Raw genomic sequence first — 25,756 nt, 5'->3', positions numbered from 1 at the left:
TTATGGGGTTCGTCTCTCCTGGGGCGAGTGTACTGTACTGGAAGCTGCCCTCTTCTATTATACCCATTCGTCAAAGTATTTTTTTTTGATGGACTAGCGATCAGAGACCAGACAAAGCTGGCTGGGTGAAGGTTATTGGTGTTGCTTCATTATAGATGTTATCCTTTCAGATCCATCCCTGGTTGTTATTGGTGCAACTGACACGCACAAAACCCTTGATCCTCCAGAGATTTGTTATTTACTTAACTATAACGGGACTTGATTACTTGAGTTTAAACTGGAGGCTTAATAATAGGACTTGATTAATCGAATCAAGCACCTCAGACCATGAGTTGCAGGTACTGTATAGGTCACTGTTACAGCAGGGCAGATCCCAAAACACTTGTTAACCTGTCTAGGCTCCTAGATTGGCGAGTAATGTTGCAAAAAGGGAGAGGCAAAGGGTACTTATTTATAATTGATCTCAGGTTGTTAGACCTGGGGTGTGTTCAATACTGGAATCTGGAGATGGGATTAACTATATAGTTGTATTTCGGGTGGTCCCAATCATGAGTTTGCATTCCTGTGCAAAAGGTACTGTTGTTATAACTTAGTCAGTCATTTACATCTTGCATGAAGGTCCGGACAAGCTCTGAATCCAGCAGGTGGATTGGAGCCCTCCCCACCTCTGGGAGGGCTCCAATCCACCCACCCCACCTTCCAGCACCAGCTGAAAAAACCCCAAACTGAACCTCCTCCACTCCCCCTTCCTCTCCCCTCCTCCCACCCCTTCTAAAAACAGCAACAGGCTGGGAGCTTTGCAGACACAAGTTACAGAACATGCTCTGTTTTGGAGCATGTTCATCCAAATCTTCATGCAATGTGGGTTCAGACTTTTACAGGATTGGGCTCTTGTAAAGCACTCTGCAGTCATACACTTCTGTTTGATGGCTGTAGAGTGCTTTCTAGGGCCAGATCAGGCAAAAATTCTCACTTCTGTCTGTGCCCTAAGTGGCTACAGAGAGTTTTTAACTATCAGCTTTAAAATCAATCAGAACTAAGCCACTGAAGCGCTCTCATGTAGACAACTGTTGTCATCTGGATTGAAATGTTAAGTTTAATCAATACCCTTTTCTAGAGATAGTTTTAAGAGACAATTGAGCACATATTTATGCCCCAAACAAAGATAAAAGCAAGGCTACTCAGAACTCAAACCACCTGAACAAAGGACTAGGCCAAGTATTGTTTGGGGCTTGGCTGTACATGGGGAAACAGACTACATACAAAAAAGACTTAGTCTGCCCTCCTAGTTCGTTCTACTTTACCTATACAGTGGTAGTTCCTTTTGGCTAAGTACAGTCAAAAGCCCAAGGTGGAATTGATCCAATCTTTGCAGGTTTCTCTAAGGTGCATAGACTGGAACCATAGTGACCGGGACTCACATTCGCTCTTCAGTTGGAGAAGCAAGCAGATGTCTGCACTGGCCAAGGCCAGAAGACTGGGGGTGCTCCCACATACATCCCAGCCTGCCAGCCATTGTCAAGGTGAGCTGAGCCCAGGCAAGCAGAAGCCATTCCTGATAAGCTGACTGGCACATGCCCTCAATCCCATGCTGTCAGCTGCAGGGAGGTAGAGAGCACACAATTTCTTCTCAGCCCCATGGTGGTAGAGGGGGTCAGAGAAGGAAACGGAGCGCCTGCTCCAGTCCTGGGCTCCCCCTAAGCTGGGGTCTGCTTAGCTGGGGGGAGCCCTATGCTGTGTCCAGGTTGCCCAACCCTGCCCACCAAAAGTCGCTGCCTTTGATCTGCTGGGAGTGGGAAATGGAGCCTCCTGCTCTACCCTCAGCTCCCCCCATCTGGGTAGACCCCAGCTTGGGGGGCCAAGACTTGGTGGGGGGCTCTGTTCCCCAACCCCCATGGGAGGCCACGAAGCATCCTGGAATGCGAGCTGCGACATAATTTGAGTCAGGAGGGGATCTGGAACAGAAGTTTGATAGGCCTAACCTAAACTGATTAACTCTGATACCACATCCATGCAGGTCTAACTTCAACTGGGTTCTGCCATTCTGTGTGCACTGAACTTCTGTTCTGTTACAGGTTTAGACCTGTTTCTGATCACTTATACTGGTGTATGTGTAATTTCTGTACCTAGCCCTGGTGACCACTAAGGGCTGTTTCTGGCACCAGATTTATGCCAGCTCTGCTGAATGGCAGAAGCTGTGTTAGCAGAAGCCTCCTACTGACTACAGAGGATTTTGACCTGCTACGTTAGCTATGGCAGGGATGTTAGACATGCAGCCCATGGGCCAGATTCAACCCACAAAGCTGCTCTGTCCTAGCTACTGGCAGGTTAGGAAAGTCAGGGCTTGTGGCTTGGGTGGAGGCATGGCCTGCTTGAGTTCATAGCCCTCAATGACAGAGGCAAGTAAGGACTTCTCAGACATGGTCTCACTCACCGTACAGCCACTAGGCCTATTAGTACCGCCACAGCAAGCAGTTATTTGTCCCACAGCCACTTGCCCTAACACAGCTGCTACCACTGCCCCATGTCCTTTTCTAGACCTACTGCCATCCCGTGTCCCAGACTGGATCTGCTATTGTCAGCCCCACCACAGCTGCCTTGTGCCTTGAGCTGGACCCAGCCCACAAGGTGCACCACAATCCAGATCCAGCCTGGGGCATGGCATAAGTTCGAAAACCCTGATGAGAGAAAGATCAGAACTTTATCATGCAGACAAGGTCACAGACTGAAAAGAAAGCTTGACCGTCTGAACTAGCACCAGTTGCACCAAGGAAAATCCACAAGAATGAGACTTTGGGGTAACAGTGCTGATTGAATGAGCTGATTCTGTGAACAGGGAAACTGTCTGTGGTGATCTGGTTCCTCTGATGCTCAAGGAAGCAGGATTTTGTACATTCTTGTAAACTAAACAGGCTTGCAAAGATACCTGACATCACCAGTTTCATCACCTATCTGAAATAACCTATGAGCCTCTGAGTTCTGCATAGATGCTTAGGACCAAAAAAAAAACAAAAAAAAAAACACACACACACCATTTGGAGCAAAATGTCACTTGCATATAAGCACAATCCACTGATCCTGTTTAAGTATGCTAAGGAATTGTAAAAACAGGAAGAGTGTAATAAGTGTCTTTGGTGTATATTACTTAAACACAAAAAGGTTAAAGCTTTTCAGTATTTTTTTCTGTCTCTTTAATCTATTCACTCTGAACACTCACTTGCTCAAACCGATGAAAATATGAGGCATCATTTTTACTTCTCACATTTATTATATAATTTTAATAATTAAGGAGCCATAAAATTAATGTTCGATAATAAAAATCCGCTCTGGAACTCCGATTGTCCAGGAGCATTAACTCTGTTAGTAAATGATAAGATTTTTTTTCTGGCCTTTTTAAGAGTTTGAGTGTTTAGTCCATAATGTTAAGCAAATGTCATCTTACAATTTGCCAGTCTGGGATGTTTGAGCAGATGGATGTGAACTTCTCTTAGACTATTAGGAGTTGAAGGTCATGTCATACTGCATGCTGTATTTAATTTCCCTTGAATTTCCAATAACATCTCCATTTGATCTATAATCTCCAGTATTTGACCTAAAATCTCAAACAGGCAGATTTCAACATAAATTAAGCTTTGGCACTATGCTTTAATGTTTGAATTAAACAAAAAAATTAGTAGTATTCACTTACAAAGTAAATTCCACTCACTTTGGATGCCAAAAGAAGATGTCAATATGAGATTCCAGTCACAATAGATCTTCATAGCATGAGTGTACCTCTCCTCCTCCACCTTGCATTCCTTGACCTGTAGTGAAATAGTCTATGGTGCCAGTATCTACATTTTCATCATTAGACTTCAGAGCCAACGGACCCTCAAAATGAAGAGAAACAGTGGCATTGTCAGTGCTATTGTTTTAGATTGGTGGGTGGTCAGCTGAGCTGTTACTATGCCAAATATTTGCAGTGTACTCAAGGATGATGGTCTTGATTAAGGACTTAGCTATACTTGAAATATAATTAACTCATCTATTCTCATGAAACTGTAACCGTTGCTGGTCTCATGGGGTAACTTGTCACTGGTTCCATTTTGTTCATGCGGGTGGGGTAACAACAGTATAAATGTACCAAAAACTATTTATTAAATATACAGATTGTTTGAAAGAGTATTTATGATGATTTGAACCCAAAATATTATTTAACTAGAACCATGAGCAAAATGTAAACTTTTTTTAGACTTTCAAAATGTGAATGAACAACTTGCTAAGTCTGCAGTTCACAGTGTTTTCAAACTGACAGTTACTTCCAAAAACATTTCCTAATTGTTTTAACTAAATAGTACATTCCTCGCAATGCAGCAGTGATGTACTGTGATGCACACACAAGCAAATCGCTTACAATCTTCGCATTATTTCCGGGTTTTGCGGTCATCTGTCTTTAGACAAAAAGCACAATGTCCACTCATGCTTGCAGAAAGTTGTACTGGGGTGTGTTGTGGCAATCTGTAATTTAGAGCAGTAATACCAGACTTGACAGATTTAGGCAGATTACATGTATCCATCATTCTCCATTTTATTTGTCTGTTAATCAACTGTTCTCCAAGCTTCTGCAAAAAGTGTCATCTTCTTAAATGTGATCTTTGCTTCCAGTTTGGGTTGTGGCCTAGCCAAATGATGAAGCTGGCAATGGCAGCCACATCCAGCATATTGAAAAATATTGATTATCTGTCTGCAGGTGGTCATATGGACTAAGTGGTCAAGGTTATCCACCTCACCCTTGTTTCTATTGTAGTCATGGATGATGTCCAGCTTTCTTTGCTCTCCACCCACTGACAGGTCATGGTGCATGGTTGACATCAACAGCACAACTTTGGACTTCTTTGAAACATAGGAAACTAGGGTGAGTTCCCCATCTAAAGCAAAAGCAGAGTGGAGGATAGTCATCCATTAGTTACTGTGGATACATGAAGTGGACATGAATGAGGTGTGAATGAATGCTGACCTTTCAGATGCGTCTACCCAAAGTGGCCAAACAGGTCTAGGCCCATCACTTTTACAGAAATTGCACTGGGGTAATTACCCCAATGCATTAACATGGGCTTGGGGTAAGTTGTTACCTCATATGGAAAAAATACATTCACACCTGGGGTAACATGTTACCCTGGGCAGTTTTTCATCCACAGAGAGCAAACCATTCATGTAAGCTGGCTGTTCTTTGGGGATATTGTGCACTGTGGTGCCAGTGACAATGTTCTAAAAAGAAAAATTTTTAGAATTAATTAACTTTAAGATACTGCACAAAATATAGGTCTGGGATAGGAAATTACCCCATGGGAACGTATGGGGGTTAAGGTATAATCTAAGTTTCAAATGCAATTTTTATTCAGGGAAAAAGTCCCATTCTAGACAGTTAAAAGCCCCTATGTTAACTGGGATCAGCTGACACTTTAGAGAAAGCAAGGATTGTTGTATTATTTAATACGTGTTCTGTTAAGATGTAATTACCTAGCATAGACTAGGCCTATGTGACAGATGGTTTAGATGCCCTCAGATACATTGGTACAAACAAGGATTCATATCCTTTCTGAGGCAGAAATACCATAGAAATCCTAAACTTGGAAACATCACTGACTACTTTTGGATAAGTAAAACTGGACCTTTAAGGTTTTTACCTGTTGAACAGGTTGCTTTCTAATCAAACTTTGCTCTGTAATGCTGTTGTGGGAGCCCAAGCTTGGATCAGTGTTTCCTTTCTTGTGTGGCAGGAGTTCAGGCTTTGACTTGGGATCTGAAAATGGGTGAGAAGGAGGAAAAAAAGTTAAAATTTTACCAAAACATTGAAATGGGGGTCTCTGCTTGCTTTTTGTCTTAAGTACACCTGTCTGGTTCCTACTGAAGAGTTTGGGGAGGGTAGAATTTAATACTGAACCCCCTCCAGGTTTTTTAATGAGTTTTTAGCCAGCTGTACAGCTAATAGTGTAATTGTAGTTTCAAGCACCTACATTGAATGCCTTCAAGAGAAATTTGAATGTTTATCTTGCTGGGATCCTATAACCCCAGCTGACTTCCTGCCCCTTGGGCAGGGAGCTGGACTCGATGATCTTCCAAGGTCCCTTCCAGCCCTAATGTCCATGAAATTTGTGAAACCTCAAATTTAAGACATTCTGTTTGTGGACATACAAACATTTTTCATATAGTGGTGCTGTATGTACACACTAAGTACCGGACTTCCAAGACAAGCAACCATTCACTGCAGTTAGTGTCTTTGCTTAGTGCTAGTGAATTTTAAGAGGTGGTTTTTGGGGTTTTTTTGTTTTTGTTTTTGTTTTTAAACACTGTAAACTTGATGCTGTGATTCTTGGCTATAATGCACTTGTCTCCTGGCAGAGCAGAAGCACTATGCAGAAGAACTAAAGTGAAAAGGGTACCAAGCTATGGTTTAACAGTGCCCTCAAGCCATGGACTATAGCAGGACCTGAGGAGCTAGATAAAATGGTCTCATCTACACTGCAAAACCAAGCAATTCTTTGCATACGTAGGGAGACCTCCTTCCTTTAAATTGTTCAACAGAGCCTGAAGCTGGTCAGTTTTTTCTACATACCTCAAGGTACCAGGTTGCTCATCAATGCTGTGCACAGGAGTGCAGGGGGCTCCCCAGCATGCTCAGCAGCAGACCCAGAAGTGGACCCAAAGCACTTCCCATCCACTTCCAGGAATGCAGCAGAGTGCACCGGGGGGGGGGAGGGGGCCTCACTCGCCTAGCTCAGTGAGTGGTGCCTCCTGGGTCTGGGCAGGCACCCAGAGTCCCCCCACAGCTGATCATCGAGCCATGAGGGGGTGCAGGGGGCCCCCCAGTGTGCTCCCCAGAGGACCTAGAACTGGACTGGAAGCACTTCTGGTCCACTTCCGGGTTTGCCACCAAGCATGCAGGGTGGCCCCTGCACACTCCTGTGGGACGCTCTATCCATTCCAGCATCAAAGCGTTCATAAGCTGCACCTGGTACCTTGAGGTATGTAGAAAAAACATTTAAAGCTGTGTCTATGGCCGTATCACTGATTCCCCAAATCAACATTAAATCTTCAGATTTGGCCAAATCAAATTGAGGACAGTGATCCAAATCAACAAATTGAATCACTATCCCCGATTTGGGCCAAAGCCAAATTGAATACAGCCTGTTTCGCACACCCCTGATGGGTGTATCTTCATTCGCTCTAGGTGAAAATTCTTCTGCTGTAGTAATTGGGGAAACAAAAAAGCAATGTTTTATATAATGTCTTGAATTTACCTGAGTGTTTGTTTCTTTAGTTACTTAATATTAGCATCTAAATGGCACAAGTAAGCTTTAAAGATAACACCTCAGTAGAGGGAATGAGGTGGAATGGGTGGTACTGTTGAAAGGTTACTGTTGTTACCTGGCCAGTTGTCTGCACAACCTATTAACTAGAAAACAGAGTATGATTTTACATTGCATCTACATCTAAAAGGTAGGAAAATCTAATTAGTTTTTAAAGGGGAGAGCCAACCTCTATGGAAAGCAGTAAAAATCTGATAAGCTGCATTACTGTGGGATCTGCCATTACTTTTTGATTTTTTTCCAGTTGTTATAGCTTTTGCTTCCCTGTCACCATAACCTAAACATTTCCTCCAGAGCCCTAACAAATTTGTCTGAGGGAGGGGCTGATCATTCTAAGGCCTTTATCAGTCAAACAGCAAGAAACAAAAAAGAAAAAAAACCAATCCAGAACAACTTTTATGAAAGACCAAATCAATCTTATTCCTCACACACATGCTAAAGTACCCGCATATCAGATATTTTTACAAAAAATCCTTGGGAAGAGCAATGGACCAACATTTCAAAGTTAAAAGTTCTATTTAAATATATCTCTACAGTTATAAATTATAGTCTCTCCAGGGAAAGAACTTGCTCTACAACTTGTACAGCACCAAACAGAGCTATGACACAAAACGGAGACATAATTATTAAAACTAGAGGCCTACCCAAGCCAGAACCTCAGCCCAAAAAAAACCCCCAGACTTGGGAGAGGAATTCTGAATTCAAATTCCATTTTAAATGGTTTGACTGACCTCTGTCTCTGTAGATCCTGTAGGTCCCTGTTTTTACAATCACCCAGAGTAAAGCCCATGAGCCAAGCCTAGATCTAAACAAGCATGGAAGGCTGTGCATAACTCAAGGTAAGGGAGCTGATGTCAGCAGAAGTATCTGTTTGTTTGGACTGTAGTGGCAGAGTCTCACTTCATAAGGAAGACTTGCTCTGGAATTTGCTGAAGGCCATTCCTAGTCATAAGTAGACACCTGGTCCTCTGAGCCGAGGAGTCAAAGGCAGCTGATTATGGTAGTAGGAGCATTGCTCTCTTGAAAGCTGTTAGCTACAGAAAGAGGCATGTCATAACCATACTAGCTCTGTGGGCTAAAATTGCTAAAAATTAAAATTTGTGTCTTAGTACTCTACTGGCTTAGGGTCCTTATCTTCATCCAATATAAACTGACATAATAGTATAGAGGTCAAGGGACTATTCTAGTTTAACTCATCTAGACTACGTGCAGACAGTCAAAAAGCCCAATGCTGAATGAATGCTAATATTAAGTAACTAAAGAAACAAACACTCAGGTAAATTCAAGACACTATATAAAACATTGCGGCTAGGAGCTGGAACCAACTTCCAAGGAAAGTGGTGCTGGCTCCTACCCTGGGGATCTTTAAGAAGAGGCTTGATGCCTACCTGGCTGGACTCATTTGGTAGGGGGGGTCAGACTTGAAGATCTACAAGGTCCCTTCTGACCTGACTTCTATGATTCTATGAATTCAATCTTTGCAGGTTAATCTAAGCTGCATAGACTACCAATAAGCAAGTGAACAGACATTCACTTTTGATTCTGGAAATGCAGTGGCACAGGCCAGAAACTAGGGGGCGGAGTAGTGCATGGCTTCCTGCTCAGCTGGAGCAGATGGCTTGGGCTAGCCCTCTCACTCTGCAATGGGGGATTTGAGGGGAGGTGCAAAGCATTCTAGGAATGCTGGGGAACTGTGAGTAATCTTAAATCTGGAGGGCATCTGGGACAGAAGTTCAATAAACGGATTTAACCTAAATCAGTTAAGTCTGATACTACATCCATCCAGGTTTATTTTAAAACTGGTTTTGGCCATTTTGAAAGCAGTTTATGTGCACTGAACTTCTGTTGCGTTACAGATTTGAGTGGCTTTCAATCACTTATACTGGTTTGCATGTAATGTCTGTCCTTAGACTGAATGATCTGGCCTTGTACATTTAAATACCCATCTTCAGTGTTTCAAAATCTAGTTGATACAAATATTGCAGCTGAGCCTATTTCAGTTCTAAGCCCATATCATTCCCAAACACTGAGGGGTAGAATAAAAATCATAGAAAAGCAAAGAATTTCCCAGAAAGGGCAGGAACTGCAATCACTCATTCCTGACACAACTATGCAGTTGTTGCTTAAGCCAGTCCTTGTCATGCCACAGCTGCTTGATAGTATCAGGAACTACACACACATTTGTCAAACAGGATGACATCTAAAGATAGCATTGAACCTAAGGGGAAGGAATTTAAAAGAAAACAAATCACCATGGTTACAATGTATGATAAGAAGCACAGTTCTGAAGTGTTCCGTATGCATAGAAATGTTGACTTTGGGGACCTTTGCTGACCTGGACTTCTTGTTCTGAAACAGAAATAATCTGTACAAACAGGGGGAAACATGAACAGCTGAGTTCCAAGAAACATGTGCAGAGGTTTTAATACTATGTCTGGATAAAATAGATGCATTCAGCCAGAAAACTCTTCTAAGTCTAAAAAAATTGCCTAGTGTCTCAGGTATGTACTGAGAATGGTAAGAGTTAAAGGCCAGATTCTGACACATGTACCCACCCACACAGGGCTGGAAGGAGGATCAAAGATCATCCCCACCTCTTTGAGTTGACTATGCAGACCTGTGCAGGAGTAATGGGTGTGTACTGACACACTCACTACTCCCCCTGGGAGCAGGTGAGGAGGGGAAAGGGTGGGATTTTTTACTCTGTCACTCTGCACTAGCCATCTGTACCAGGGTATGGGGGGAGGGGACTTCAGCAAGTTATTAGTCACTTGGGACTAGGTGGGTGAAGGGAGAGAATGACATGCAACTCTGAGATGCCCTGTGATTTCTTCATGCTGTTCCTATGGTGATGATGGAGCTATGGACTGCACTATACATGGGACTGTTGACAACACTACCATCTAGCCCAGGGGTGGGCAAAATACAGCCCATGGGCTGGATCCAGCCCACACAGCCATTCTAGCCAGCCTGCAGGGCTCCTAAAATACTTAGAAAATTAATATTAATCTGCCCTTGGTTCCTGTAAAAAATGACAGGAACCAAGGGCAGTAGGACCTAGGGGAAGCCTGGCAGGCTTTCACAACAGCAGAGCCCACCAGGCCCCCCCACCCAAGTAGGGGCTTCTGGCCTGGGACCATGCCGTTGCCCATGCTAGAACCGCAGGTAAGGGGGAAGGTGGGATGAAGGGCAAGGGAGGAGCCCCAGGGAAAAGTATGGGGGGAAGCAGCCCCTCCGCCACCCCATGGCCTGCACCCTGCGCTGCAGCTGGTCACAGCCCATGTGGGGCCATCTGTGCCTGCACCAGACAGCCCTGCGCAGGCTGGGAGTGGCTGCAGCAAGGCATGCAGGCCATGGGGCAGGCAAGGGGCTGCTTTTTCCACCCCCCACATTCAGCTTTTCCCTGGCTCCTTCCCAAGGCAGAGGAAAGCAGCCCCTCCCCTGACCCATGGCCTGTGCCCTGCAGTGCAGCTGCTTGCAGCCCATGCAGGGCTGTCTGGAACAGGCACAGGCAGCCCCATGCGGGCTGCGAGTAGCTGCAGTGCGGGGCACCAGATATGGTGCAGGGAGGGGCCACTTCCCCCCATGCTCATCACTACACCTTGTAACCCGGCCCCGCTGCCAGCCTGGGCCCTGTGCCAGCTCCAGCCTCGCCCATCAGGGCTCCATGAGGTGACAGCAGCTGCGGCCCCCCTGCTTGCCACGCTGGGCAAGGTTTGCCACAGCTGCCTCTGTGCTGCCCAACGCACAAGTTCCGCGTGGGCAGCAGCAGCCAACACTGCCTGGCACAGCAAGCTGGGGGGCCACAGCTGCTGCCGCTGCATGCAGCCCCGATGGGCGAGCCCAGAGCTGGCGCAGAGCCCAGGCTGGCAGCAGGGTGGGTTACAAGCTGGTGCCAAGCGCAGGGAAAAGCAGCCCCTTGCTCGCTCTGTGGCCAGTGCCCTGCACTGGAGCCACTTGCAGCCCACATGGGGCAGCCTGTGCCTGCTCCGGACAGCCCCACATGGGCTGCAAGCACTTGCAGCAGGGAGTGCTGGCCATGGGACGGGGCAAGGGGCCACTTTTCCCCACACTCAGAACCAGCTTCTTCCCTGCCGGCAAGCAGGGGGTCAGGGCTGTGCACTGCCCCCCACCTGTACCGCAGGGCTGGGGGGCACTGGGAGTGAGCACATGTGGGAGCCAGCAGGAGCATGGGGCCTGCACCGGTGTCCTGGGGCCAGTGCCAGCGGGGTCCAGAGCAGGGTTGCAGGAGCACGGGGTCCCAGCCGGCAGGGACTCTGTGGAGCTGGGACAGTGCCCTCCTCTCCCTGCTGATGCAGCTCAGCCTGACTCCACAGACCACTGTCAGCCTGTAACTCGTCACTCCTCTTTGGGCCCCACTGGTGCTGGCCTTGGGACATTGGTCCCAAGATGGTGACCAGGGGACCTGGCACCTGTCAAGGGGCAGGGCTACCCATGCAGCCTGCCAGAACTGGGTAAGTGACCCTCCACCCAAAATAAATTGCCCACCCCTGTTCTAGCCCAAAATACTAAATGCTGTAAACACAGCAAGCATGTCCCCATGAGTGCACACATGCAGTTTGCAGCACCGCAGACCCATCTGCAGCACCATGAACTGTACATGCTGGCATTCACCACACTGCTAATTCGCAGTAGAGGGGGTGGGGGTTGATGCCGGGAGGTCCTGTTGTCAAAAAACCAGAAAAAAGGGTGGCACACATGGTGGCAGCTATGCTCTGGCTGCTGGCTAGGCTCCACGCACCTGGATCACCAAATTTTTGTTTTTAAGGAAAATTTGTGTTCCAAGTCAAATTAGCCAAATCAATTTCAAATCCATAAGTCATTCAAAAACCATATATGGCCCTGCTACCAGCAAACATCCTCCACCCAGATGCTTCCAAATCCTTTGACGGGCATCCTACATGCAGACCAAGCCAAGAGTCTTGGGGTTCTGATGCCTCCAAGTTTTGCTTGCCCTCAGCTGTACAGCTGCAGGAGCAAGCTAGGGAGGAGTCTTCCGTTTCCATAAAGTGTGTGTAAAATCACTGGAAGTGAATGTGGGAGACAAACTATTCATTACCTCTGCCCAGGTACTACCCCCTTGCCAGAAAAGCAGTTATCCCAGTAGAAAAACTACTTTAGTAGTCATGGTGTTCCCTTTGTGCCTGGATCACCAATGCTGGAGCCTCAGAAGGCCCCAAGGACTCCAGATAAGGCTGCTGAGGCCAGCTGTAGTGCTGGCCCGAGCCTACCCTACTCCACTCGGGGCAACTTGCTACACACCACAGCACGTATGCGGGGTGTTCCATGGGGACAAACATCAGCAACACACATTTCTGCTGCTGCTATATGCCCCCAGGGAATGCATGTTCCCACTCATGAGGGCAGTAATCCCAGTGAGGTCAGTAATTTACAGCTGGAGAAACAGAAGCACCTGCCAGTCCAAGGTTCAATGGAATGCAAAGTGGCACATGGCCTGCTTTGCCTCCTTTTCACCTTCTGCATCCTGCTCTGAGAATAACTTAGAAGGACCCAGGGATCTGGGCTGCTCTCATATGTGAAATAGAGATCATCTGAAAAAGATTAGAAAAGGGTTATGATGGGAATCAATCGGTGCAGTGTATTTCCAGAATGTCCCCAGGTAGCATGATTAAGCTGATGCCTTCAAGTCTGAGAAAAATCAAAGTATACTTGCTCCTGAATTTTTCCCTTGGCATTTTTGGTACCATGGGCTTCTCTCCCAAGGTGAGGTATGTAATAACACTCCTGTCTGTATACAATGCATGTTACTTTGGGGACAACAGCAGTGTAACTTGAAGGAGATACTACTGTGTTAGAAGTAGAGGTGCACAGATACATTGGTCTGATATCGGATCGGTACCAATATGAAGAAAATTTGCTATACCAGATATCAGCCTTATGGGGCCACTAGTTTGGCCAATAAATACCAGTGCTGTGCGCAGCTGCAGTGCAGCACAGTGCAGAGCTGGCAGCATGGAGAGCTGCCTCCAGCTGGTAAGTCAGAAGGGGAGGGAGAAAGGGGGAGAGAAGGGGCGTGGGGGGCAGATCAAGGCCCTCCACAGTGAGGGAGGGGGCAGAAGCAGGTGTGGCCCAGCCAGAAGGGGGGGGGGGGCACAGGATGGAGGTGCAGCTCATTGGGTGGCAGCAGCTCCCACTGCTGCTTGCACCCCCGGAGTGGGGGGTGCCCCCAGATCTGCATGGCACAGGGCGGGTGGCAGCTACAGGGTGGAGCCAGCGCTGCATGGGGCTGTTCTTGGAACAGGATCCGGTGGCCCTGGGAAGAGGCTGCAGCCACCCCAAATTTCACCACAGGTCAGCTCCCAGCCTTGTGTCACCACTCAGTGCAGCTGTGGCTTTTCCTGGCACTTGGGTGGTGGAGGGGCGTTCAGCTGGGGCTGCACCAGGTAGCAAGCGGTGGCATGGGCCTGGAAGAGGAGCTGCAGTGAAATTTGGGGTGGCTGCAGCCTCCTCCCAGCACCACTGAAGCACACTCTGAGCCCAGCCCCTGGCAAGAAAAGTCCCGTGCAGCACCGGCTCCGGCTCAACCCTGCAGCTGTCACCCTCTCCATGCCCCACAGATCTGGGGTCACACCCCCCCTGCCCTCCCGGGATGCAAGCAGTGGCGGGAGCTGCCCGCATCCCACAAACTGTGCCTGTTCCACACTGTCCCCTGCTCCCCCACCCTTCCCCGACTGGGCAGCGCCTGCCCCTGCCCCAGCCCCACTCCCTCCCTCACCACAGGGGGCACTGATCTGCCCCCACCACACCCCTTCCCTCCTCCCTCTCCTTCTACTACACAGGACTTACCACCTGGACACAGCTGTATCGGATCAGTATCAGCCAATACGCCTCCTTAAATATCGGCTATCGGTTTTGGCCCCCAAAATCTCTATCGGTGCACTCCTAGTTAGAAGTTTATTTAGGAGACCTTATTAGAAAACCTACGTGAGTAGGCTGGAAAGAGAATTCCACTTCTGAGTGTTTCCATGGAAACAATATAACCGACCAATGTTAATATATTATCAGGGTTACCTCATCAGAGCAAACTCTCATTGGCTAATTACATTTTGATTATACAACACTATTCCTAGCCTCACACAGAAGCAGCTGTCTCATGCATATTTGCCTTTTCTGGGGTGTTGCAAACACCACAGCAATCTCCGTATAGTCACATATAAACAAGTTATGATTATGCCTATAGCACTTGTTTTGTCTGAAGGACCAAAGTGCTTTACAAGTATTAGTATAACTTTTTTGTGGGACTTCTACATACCTAATGATTTCATAAAAATGTAAGTAAACTGGTGGGCAACTGAAAAAATATACAAGTTGGAAGAAATGTGATTCAAGAATTAGCTACCATTCTTCCCTTCTCTTCCTCCATCCCCGATACATTTTCCCCTTTTTTCCCCCAACTTATCTTTCCATCCTTCACTGACATTTAGCTTCCCCATGAATGGCTAACTGTTGAGTGAAGGAACTGTGACATCAAGAGGCAAAGACATATATATTTGATTCAAACCGAATGGCTGGACCAAAAAAAACCCCATCCCTCCAAGCTTAGGTATATCTTTTAGTAGTAAAATATTTCTAGGACTCCTTTTACACACAATATAATTTTACAAATAGGACTTAATTGCTCAGTTCTTTGTGAGATAAAGAGGGCCTGGAAGTTTGTTTTGGTTTCTTTTATTTTCCTTTAGAAATATCAGGCATGTAAATTCCGGTCTTTCCTGATTTTTGCTGCAAAACTTCCTGAGGATATTAGGAGTTGTAGTTCGGAAGTTTGCACACCTTAATTGGAGTGCTGGTGGTGAGCCTTTAAGGTTTCCATCTCCAAAATGTTTTTTGTTATTTGGCTTAAATGTTCACATAACTGTCTTAAACCTTGATTTAAAATCCTTTTCCCTCTACTTTTACTCTTCGTTTTCCTGCTGTCGGTAGTTCTCCGGCCATTGCAGAATTTGTTCAGCTCCAAAGTTCTACAGTAAAATACAAACAGAAATTTAAAATATAAAACAAAATAGCAGAGCATTTTTTAGACCAACTGCATAGGGCAGAAGGGCAATTTTTTGTTACTTGCTGGTCACAGGTAAGACTTAGGACCAGACACTATAAAATGGTTGAACTATATATAAAATGGAACTGAATGTCTGGCTAAGCTCTAGAGTTGCTTTTTATGGTTTGTGTGTGGTCATGTTAACATAAAGCACTTGCATTTATTCCCCCAAACCAATTATACTAGTATACCAGAGGGGTTTTTTTACCCTGATATTACAATACATCTCATAGCAAATCCTAATGATAAAAGGCAAGCCTCAGGAAAACTTGTCAAAACTATTTACAGTTGGTAGAAAGTTCAAAGAGGCTACACAGGAATTTAGATTAATTGGAAATCTAAGCAAATTGGAAAGAATATAAATATCAGACTTGAAAAAACCTTCCAGTTTATGTTGCAAACATAATGCATGCTCTGATCTGTGCTGCTTTTTAAGAGGTGAAAATTCTATGATAAATTGATGTAGCTCCTGGGATGAATAAAATCAATACTGTAATAACATTGAGTTAATTCCTAGTTGACATTGATTGAGAATGAGTGCATAGAATTTGAGGTCTCCTTCCATATATAAGCAGATATTGGCAAATCCAAGACAGATTTCCAATTAAATGTTGCTATTTCAGAGTAGACTAAAATGAAATAACACATGATAAAGAGAGTATGCAAAGAGAAAAGTTATTTAAACCGACGCCTACCATGCAGTCTATGATTCTTAAATAGGAATATTTGGAGGAGTTAAAACTGCCCTCAGAATGTGTGCTGGATTTCATCATCTCTGATATATTTTCCCATAGTTATTCCTGATCAGATATAGCCTTTGGAGGTAGTTTGGGATGTGAAACCTTCGTTTAAAAGACCTCAAAACTTGCCACAGAGGTCTGCTACTATTTTCCCCATATAAGACAAGAGGACGGAGGAGAGAAAAGTAAATGTGGAAAACTAACACCTGCTTTCTCATAGGCCAGCTTCCTACATCTGTTCTGTGTATATCTATGCAGCTTCCAGAGTGCTTCTGAGTGCACTATTGAGGAGGCAGCCCAGCCCAACCACTCCCACTGGACATGTGCCAAACCTGGAAATGAGCTAGTGAAGACACCTTGAGGTGCCCCCTGCTGCTGCACTCAAACACAGCAGAAAGTAAAAGTTTGTGACTGGTGGTGGGTGGGGCACTTCAGGACCTCTTCACTGCCTTCTTTTTAGGAAGGGTATGTGTGGAAGAGGTCAAAGGGGCCCTACTTACAGCAGTGCACTCCTAGGCACTACAGAAGCAGTAAAAATGTATCCTCAGAGTTACATCTGCTTACACTTAACTTCTCACAACATGCAGAGGCAACTCAGCTAGGTATTGCCCGTATCACAGCTATGACCTTTATCTCAGTCTGGTTTGGGCACCCTGATAAGAAACACTAATTGCAGAAACTTTTTGTTTTTGTTGCACAGGCAATAAAGAACCCAAGGGTGGCTTTCAAATTCTAGCTTGGCTTTACAGAACTAAGAGTTCAGGGAAAAAAACCCCATGTTCTTATAATTTTGTAAACAATACAGATTTGATCTGGAGTCATTCAAGATCCACAAGTATGGAACCATGTGATGACATTTTCAGAACAGAATTACACTTTAAAACCAATGGAAAGGCTTCCACTGACTTCAATGGAGTTGCGTCAAGATGTTAGTGACTACCCCAGGCCAATGAAGGAAGTCTTTGCAGGGCGAGAAATAGAATCCAGATTTCCTCACTCCTAGTTTTGTGCTTTAAATATAAAATCATTTTCCTCCTACCAACTGTGAAACTTAAAACTCAGCTGGATTACTTCTCTAATTAAAATGTAGATGTATACTTACATAGAGCACAACCCCGCTTTCAAAGATGACCCACTCAGTGACACGGGTGCCTCCCTGTACTGATGTTGGGGTGGCGTAGCTACTTATTGCTCTAAATCATGGATGCTCAACCTCGAGCCCATGAGCCAGATCCAGCCTGCAATGCCATGTCATATAGCCCACGGGGCTACCCCAGATCTAAAAACATGGCTATAGGAGAATGGTGGCAGCATTAATTGCTGCTCCCACGCTGCCAATTTTCCAGACTTGTGTGGAGCCCCACAGGCTAGATATTATGGCCCTGCATGCTAAGTCAGGCACACTGAGGTAGGCAGGGGCAGCTCAGGCCTAATTTCAGCACAAAAGGCCAGGTGGATATAGCACAAGGCTTGATTCTTGTGTATAGGGTACAATCCAGCACTTGATCTGGCTTACTTGGCTAGGAGATTGAGCACCACTACTCTGGATACAAGGCTTTAAGCAAAATCACAATCTCCATGGATTCATCTACACATGCACATGCTTACTTCACAGTAAACCTCCCTAATCCCAAGTAAATATGCTACTTGCAAATGCAAGTAGAAAGTTTACACAAGATTAGTAATGGCACCGTAGTGCTCATGTAGATGCCTGACTGGGATCAAAATCTGTTCCTGGTCAGCCGTCCACCAGGGGGCAGGAGATAGCTCCCTGCCCCTGGGAGCTGCCTGCTGCCTGGGTGGGCTCCGTCACAGAAGCCTAGGCAGGGACTGTGTCCCACTACCCCAGCAGCAGGGAGCTCTAAGCCCCCTGCTTCAAGATCACAATCAAGGAGCAGGGACTGGGAGATCCTTATCTCCCAATCCCTGCTCCACCATTGTGATGGGGAGCAGGGGGCTGGGAGTCCCTTATCGCCAGCTCCACAATGGAAGGGCTGATGCTGGGAGATCCTCATCTCCCAGCCTGAGCTCTGTGGTCATGAAGCTCAGGCTGGGAGACTCTTCTCTCCCAGTGCTGGTTTGTGGAGCCAGTGCTGGGAGTTAAGGATTTCCCAGTCCATGCCCCACGACTGCATAGCTCAGGATGGGAGATAATGATCTCCCAGCACTGACTCTGCCATCACAGACCTGGCACTGGGAGCTCCCACCTGGTGGAGTCAGGGGAGTCTGTTCCCCACCCAGCTCTGCAAGTTCAGAGCTGATGGGGAACAGGCTGGGGGCTTGTTCCCCACTCAGCTCCACACTCATGGAGCTGGGCAAGAAATAAGCCTCCCGGCCTGTTCCCCCACCCCCAGCTCTGTGCCCATGGAGCTGGGCAGGTAACAAGCTGCCCAGCCTCCACCTGGTGTGCAGGGCAGGAACTGGGAACTGTCCTGGTCAGAGACAAGTGCTAAACCCATGTCCCAATCAGGTGATTGAGTCACCAGGCTTGGAAAGGGCTGCAGGGGTTGGGTAGGTCCCAACCCCCTGTACTGATCTGCTGCTCTTTTCAAGTCCCATGCCCCTGATCAAGGAACCAGGGCCAGGAGCTCCCTGTTGCCAGAGTAGGGGGCTATTGTCCCTGCTCCAGCAGCAGGCAGAGCCCCAGAAGCTGCTCCCTGCCAACATCTAGGCTAGCACCTGGGGGGAGCCCAGAGCTCGCCCCAGTGGAGGCAGAGGCCCATTTCAGGGCTGGAGGGAACTGGGTGTCTACAAATGCACTCCCTTAATGCGCCTTTAAAATGGCAATTTTAGGCTATTCATGCCTAAATTTGATACCTGCATAAAGCAGGTATCAAATGTAGGTGTGTCTAGCTAAAGTCATAAAAGCAAACATGTAGATGCATTAATGCAATGTATGTTCACTGACTTGGGACTAACTTTAGTTTAAGTGCGCATAAAAGCACGTGTAAATACACCAAGTATGTAGGAATCTGTGCTACACACAGCAGTTGATAGCCACATGAAAATCACATACATCAAACAATGCAGTTTGGCTCCTACTTGTATAAACAGGTTTATGAATTTATTTATCTAGGTAATCTATTTTCTGCCTACTGATCTCTCAGTCTTGCTCCCACTGAAGTCACTGGGAGTACTATCACTGGCTTCCAGACAAACAGCAGTAGCCTACCAGTTGACACACTGAGGAGGAAGAGAGGGGATCCTGGGTCCCTAGTCCTGTCAATGAACATTTGGGGGGGTTGTTTTGGGGGGGGGGAGGGGTTAAATCCAGTGACTAAAAAGTATAAGCAGTCAGAGAATGAGCCCCAAGAGTCACCCTGCCCAGCTCAGTGCTCTAAACACTAGGTTCCAAAGTAATGCTCTCTCAAGGTTTTTTTTCCTGGATCCATGACTCTTGCATTCTTGCCTGAACATTGGCCCAGGTTCTACAGAGGAAGAGTGTCCACTGTGCCCAAGACACAACAGACTTTCTACAAAAACTTAAAAACATAAACTACCTTCCCAGTATCACCCTCCTAGCCACCATGGATGTTACCAACTCATCAGCATCCCACACCAGGATGGCATCCAAGCTTGCCTTGTGTATCTACAAGAGCAAGATTACAACTCAGAGTAGAGACCTAAAGATATTACTGAACTTATCCACACACACAACAACTTTACTTCCATATACCAACACTTCCTCCAGACCATGGGCAGTTAGGGGCATCAAAATGGCCTGACAATATGCCAACCTTTTTATTAGCCACCTGGAAGAAGAATTCCTCAAGGAATGCACCATCAAACCCTTGCTATACTTAAGATATATCAATTACATCTTCTTCATTTGGACTGAAAATCTGCAATCTCTGATTTCTATCAGAAATACATCAATCATCATGCTTCTATCATACTATCTCTTGAATACTCCAGCACCAACATTTCCTTTTTAGACACTATGATCGCTGTCCATAATGGTAAAATACGTACCACCATATACAAGAAACCCACAGGCCAACATACACATCTGCACAGAACCAGCAATCACCCTAAACACACCAAGAAAGTTGCAATATACAGCCAAGCCTTCTGGTACCACTGAATTTGCACTCAGAAGAACACCCATGATTGTCATCTCACAAATCTCAAAAGGGCTTTCACTCAACAAGGACACTCCTCCAGAGAGAGATAGATCACACTTTTTAAAGAGCCACACAGATACCACATGAATTGCTGCAGTACAGAAAAAAAAAAACCCCCATGAATTGCACACCACTAGTTATGACATGTCATCCCTCTCTGGAACCTATATGGAAAATCCTGAAACAATTGCAACTCATACTAGAAGAAGACCCAATTCTTAAAGAGATCTTTCCAGAACCACCCATCCTAGCCTTTAAACAAGAACTGAACCTTGCCAACTGCATCACCAGAAGCAAACTTCCTACGGCCCAAAACACACTGGATGGATCCAGACCATGCCATGACAAGAAATGTAAAACCTGCCAACGTATCACCACCACTCCCACAATAACTCCCACAACAGAACCATCACCATTCCTGGATCTTACACCTGCACCTCCAGAAATGTAATGCATTTCACCCAGTGCACCAAATGCCCTGATAGAAAATATGTAGGAGAAACCAAACAATAACTGTGCACCAGAATGAGTGCACACCAGAAATCTATCAAATACAAGAAAACCCAATTACCTGTGGGGCATATTTCTAACAAGAAAACCACTCTCTCTCCAATCTCTCAGTTCTAATCCTCAAAGGGAATTTACAAAACACCTTTCACAGACAAGCCTACGAACCTCACTTCATCAGCTTACTAAATACAAAAAAAATGTGGACTAAATATAGACATTGGATTTATGACATATTATATATAACCTGCCTAACATCTGATACCCCAGGTGACTGCTCTACTGTTTACCAGCTATACTCTTATCATCAGATCTACATCCTTCCCACACCTGTCTGTCACCCATTGACTGCCTCAGTTTGCACTTTCATTGACTGGCTTTCTCACATGCATACTCATCTCTGGCTTCTGTTCTATTCTATCCAGGAAGAGCACACACCAACTGCAGATGCTTCCTCAGCCTGACAAATGGTGTTTGTACCCGAAAGCTTGCAAAGAAGAATTTTTCCAACTATTTTAGTTGATCTAATGCAAAATATCAGAGCCACCCTCCCAACAGACATACAGCCTAGTCTTTAGGTTAGTGGTTAGGGTTTGTCTTGGTAGGTGGGTTTGAATTCCCTTAAGCTGAGGGGGCCTAGAGCCCAGGTTTCCCATATCTTGGTTGTGTGCTCTACCCTTCAGCTATTATATAAAAGAGGGGGACAAGAACACTTGTTCTAACTCCATTTTAAGAGAATGAGACCTGCCCAGGTTTTTCAAAGAACATGTGTAGGTGCCTACTCTCCAGAGTAGCTTCTGGGTTCAGGATCTCAAGTGGATGGAAATGACTCCTCTGCAGCTGCATGTCAGCCACCTAAGAGATAGCAGGGAGTTCTCCCCTGCACTCCGTGTTTCATATTGGCTAGGTCTAGGCAACTCCCTCCACCCTGGAGGACAGGGTTCAGGCATCTGAGGCACCTTACTCTCCTCATGCACTAAATAGGGAACCTGAGCACCCTGACTGGATTCATGATTCCATTCTGGGGAGCCAAACATTGCTTAAAAATTAGTACCGTACATATAGATGCCCTGGATCTGGCTCTAGGTTTGTCATAATCGTAATGGCTGCTGTTGGAAAGCTAATGAATAAGGGAAGCAAGCTGTCAGATGTGACCTCCATGACATAAGCTTTTACAATAACATGCAGGGATCAGGGAGACCACCTTTATGCCTGAGTATTACATAAATAAACCATGGGTTCTTTGGCAGCAGTGCAATTCATTCAACTTTTCCTATAAAATTAAAACAGCCATTCCCCTTGTTATGGGCAGCTTTAACCTCTGCAGGAGCACCCTCCCCCCCCCATAAAAGTTAATATTCTGTCTGAAGAGCCAAAGTGAAGAGATAGCCACAAATAGTTTAGGAAACAGTTTGATCTCTAAAGTAAAATAATGAAGGGTTAAAGGACATCTTGGCATGAGCCTTTAGAGAATATAAAACTTATCTGTTTATTGTTGTACACTGGACCCCGTGTACAGTTCAAATTCAGTTCATAAGCTTATCACCAAATTTTATTTTATACAGTACCTTAAACATAAACTCCCACTCAGCCTGATCAAAAGCTTTTCCGGCATTACAAAGCTAAGCAATAACAGTTCCCTTTTTCATTTAGCCAAGTCAATGTTCTTAATCAGTGTAAAAACATTCAAAGTCAAATGGTGGTTTTTAATAAAACCAGTTTGATCAGGCTTCAAGTCAGTGGCAGCAAAAAACCTTTCTTGTCTACTCCTAAAAAAATGCATCCAGATACCCGAAGTGCACAACTGTAGCAAGGCCCTGTGGCCCATTCAAGGATGGCCATAACTGCCCCCAAAAACAGCAATTAACCCCAAACCATGTCTGCACTCTGGTGCCAGAATGCTGAAATTCATTTGTCTCAGCTCCTTTCACTGGAAAATAACCAAGCCCTCAGGCTTCACTAGAGATCAAAGTAATGATTGCCTCAGTTGTCTCCGTTTAAAAATCCATCATTTCCTCTAACTTAGACACTGTTCCTTATTTAGATAAGGCAACTTGATGGAAAAAGGAAGGTCCACAGCAGCTGAAGAATGCCCAGGAGTATTTTGGGGAACATGCAGGCTACACCTCTCCCTGGTGTATCTGGGGAAGGATCCCCACAAGCATACCTCACCCACCTGATCCTGCTCACGCATGCCAAACCCAGTTTAACCATGCCAGAGGTGTCTCTCATCACCATTCTGAAGTATGCCAGAGAAATGTGTCATTGCCATTATTTCTGGATTTGGCATATGCACATAGGAATAGGTAGAAAGGGCTTGTTCAGGAGCATGGTGTAGATATACCTATGGGCAATTATGCCACTAAAACAGCTGTAGCCTGCACCTTTTTCAGTGTGGCTCCACAGAGCCAAAAAGGTAGTGCCATCTCATGCTGCTCACAGTTCACATCACCTGGAGATACCCCCCTTTAAGCATTCCCAGCTGTGCTGACCAAGCTCTTCTTTTAAGCTCTTAGCCTGTAAACAGCCAAACAAATTGCTTCCTGCATGGAAGTGCTGAGAGAAGGAACTCACTGAATGCCCCCTTCCTTGCCCCAGTGCATCTGCGATAGAGTTGCCATAGTTTGGTCCTGTTTTTATTCACTTGCTTACTTTGATTGAGAAGCTGAGGGTCTTGCCTCAGCTACAAAATCAATTGGACCAGGATTCCTTTTGCACAGCACAGGGCCCTCAATCATACTTTATCCATGGGCTCTAATCACATTAAAGCCTTCAGGTCTTTAGCACAAACTGGGGACCTGATAGAACCCTTGTCTACACTACAAAGTTTTGGCAGCAAAGCTGCCAGTAAAGCCCCAGAGTGGTCACAACTGACGAAAGGCAGCCTCCACCGGCTAAGTTGCTGTCATCTCTGGGAACTGATGAAAGTCTAGCAACAGGAAACTCATTCCAGCAAAGCTGTGTCCACACTAGGAGACCCTGGCACCTCAGCAGTATAGCTGAAACATCAGCCCTTGCAGTACAGACAGCTTAAGACACGGTTGAGTCTCATCTACAGTATATTGCAAAATAGAACTGTGTTTCAGTAGTATCAGGGGGCTGTGGTTTCCTAACAGCCCTGCTTGTGGAGTATTATCAGAATCTATGCTAGAAATTGTATTACTTTATCAATTTTCTAAAGCATTAGCTTCCAGATATTGCTTTTTTAGGGAAGACTCGGCAGCACTGTGCTTCTATATGGCTGTAATAAACATCAGTACCATGAAGTTTTCTGTCGTGCCAGGAATGAGAACTAGCAGGGAAGCTATGGGGAAATGAGACTCTGGTGAAATAAACTTAATTTTCTGATTAACTCTTAAGACATTTCAGAGCAGTTAACATACATTTAATTGTGATTCAAGTAATTAAAGACAACCTCTGGTTGTGGAAAGTTAAGTGGGAAGGGAGAAGGGTCATTTTAGCTTCACATCCTGAGAAAAATAAGGTGACAACACTCCTGTGTTCATTGCCTCCTCTCCTTTTTAAAACTCCCAGGTACAAAAGTTGCGGATAAGATCACTGCAAAGGACTTTATCAGGAAGAGACTCTCCTGATTTTACCCACCCTACATACATATCACTTCACAATGAAAAAACATAACAAGAAGATCTCTTTCTCTCACTGGAATGATCTTGATTGGAAAAACTCACTTGTTACTACTAGCTCTGTTTAAAAAGCCTCTGTTCCCAAATAATTTCAAATCTAAGGCCCCAATCCTTTTGGAGAAAAACTCAAGGTTGATCCCTGTGTGCATGCAAACCTTCCTCCTGGGGCTTTGTTGGGGTACAGGGTCAAAAGAATGAATGTAACAGAAATAGAGACAGAACTTAGATTAGGAAATTGGGCAGGTAAGGTAGGACACAGTTAAGACACTCATTGTGGATGAGTGGATACTTATTTTAATCTTACTTATATATCACGGGTTCAAGCGTGTTTTAAAGCACATCAAGGAGACAGGGTATCTGATCTTTCGTGCTATTATTAAATACTTCCTACTGGCTTGTTCTACATTCCTGCCAATTCAGCTACAGCGAATGAACCCAACAAAGGTTTTGCAATGTCCACGCTATGGGAAGTCCTTATTCTGAGCTCATTTCCTCTCTGACACAATTTCTGCAACCAGGGGGAATGGGTTGGTGGGGGGGAAGGAAGCAAGCTGAATTATCCTGAAATAAACTGTTAGGTGCTTAATAGTTCGACGACTCAGCCAAATTATTTAAAAGCTGCAAGATCACTGATTCACAGAAGCATAGTGCTGGTGGGGACCTTGTGAGGTCATCTAGTCCAACCCTCTGCTCAAAGCAGTGGTGTAACCAAACAGCTGCCCTAGGTGCTGACTTGTGGGGCTGGGGGGTGCAGAATAAAATGGCTGCCAACTCATCTACATAATCACACCAGCGATGGAACATCAGCCAGATGTTATTACTGCCCCTCTGTGTTGCAGCTGCCCTGCAAGCCCAGCTACATTTGCCACTGGGCTTTACCCCTGTCTAAAACATCCCAGATCTGCTCTTAAAAGACTTTCTAGATAATCTACTCCAGTGCTTATGTTTATAGCTAGAAAGCTCTTCCTAAAATCCAATTTATTTCTCCCTTGTTGCAATTAAAGCCCACTACTTCTTGTCCTGATGGACTTAGGGACCTAACTTTATGTACGTGGGCTTTTAAAAACGCCAGCTGACCCTAGAGATATGAGTATCCAATGACTTCATGGACTTGTGTCACTATCACTCTTATAAAAACTAGTGCTTTGTCCTGTCTTTCGCAAACTTCTGCAGATGGGACACCCAACAGGGCCCCAGCTGAGCTGGTGAAATTCATAAGGCTCAGCCTTAAGTACAAATAAACTTCAAGGCCTTTGCCCCATGGTACCTGTTTCCACTTCTGTCTTTCCAGGAAGAACCTGCTTTCCAAGAG

The 25,756-nt window shown here is 45.5% G+C and overlaps 1 long non-coding RNA gene across 1 annotated transcript in view; it reads right to left on the bottom strand.

Moving 5' to 3' along the window:
* Positions 1 to 5,728: 5,728 nt before the first annotated feature.
* Positions 5,729 to 25,756, bottom strand: part of LOC109311850 — a 38,998-nt gene continuing 18,970 nt past the window's right edge. Inside the window, exons 4-5 of the long non-coding RNA XR_002101639.1 lie at positions 15,248 to 15,352; positions 5,729 to 5,782 (exon numbers count right to left, since the gene is read on the bottom strand). This is a non-coding gene — a long non-coding RNA (uncharacterized LOC109311850). The remainder of the gene's footprint in view (positions 5,783 to 15,247; positions 15,353 to 25,756) is intronic.

Source organism: Crocodylus porosus, unplaced genomic scaffold, assembly GCF_001723895.1.
Source record: "Crocodylus porosus isolate Cpor-Errol unplaced genomic scaffold, CroPor_comp1, whole genome shotgun sequence".
Lineage (NCBI taxonomy): Eukaryota > Metazoa > Chordata > Crocodylia > Crocodylidae > Crocodylus > Crocodylus porosus.
This window is presented reverse-complemented; position numbering and strand designations above follow the sequence as displayed.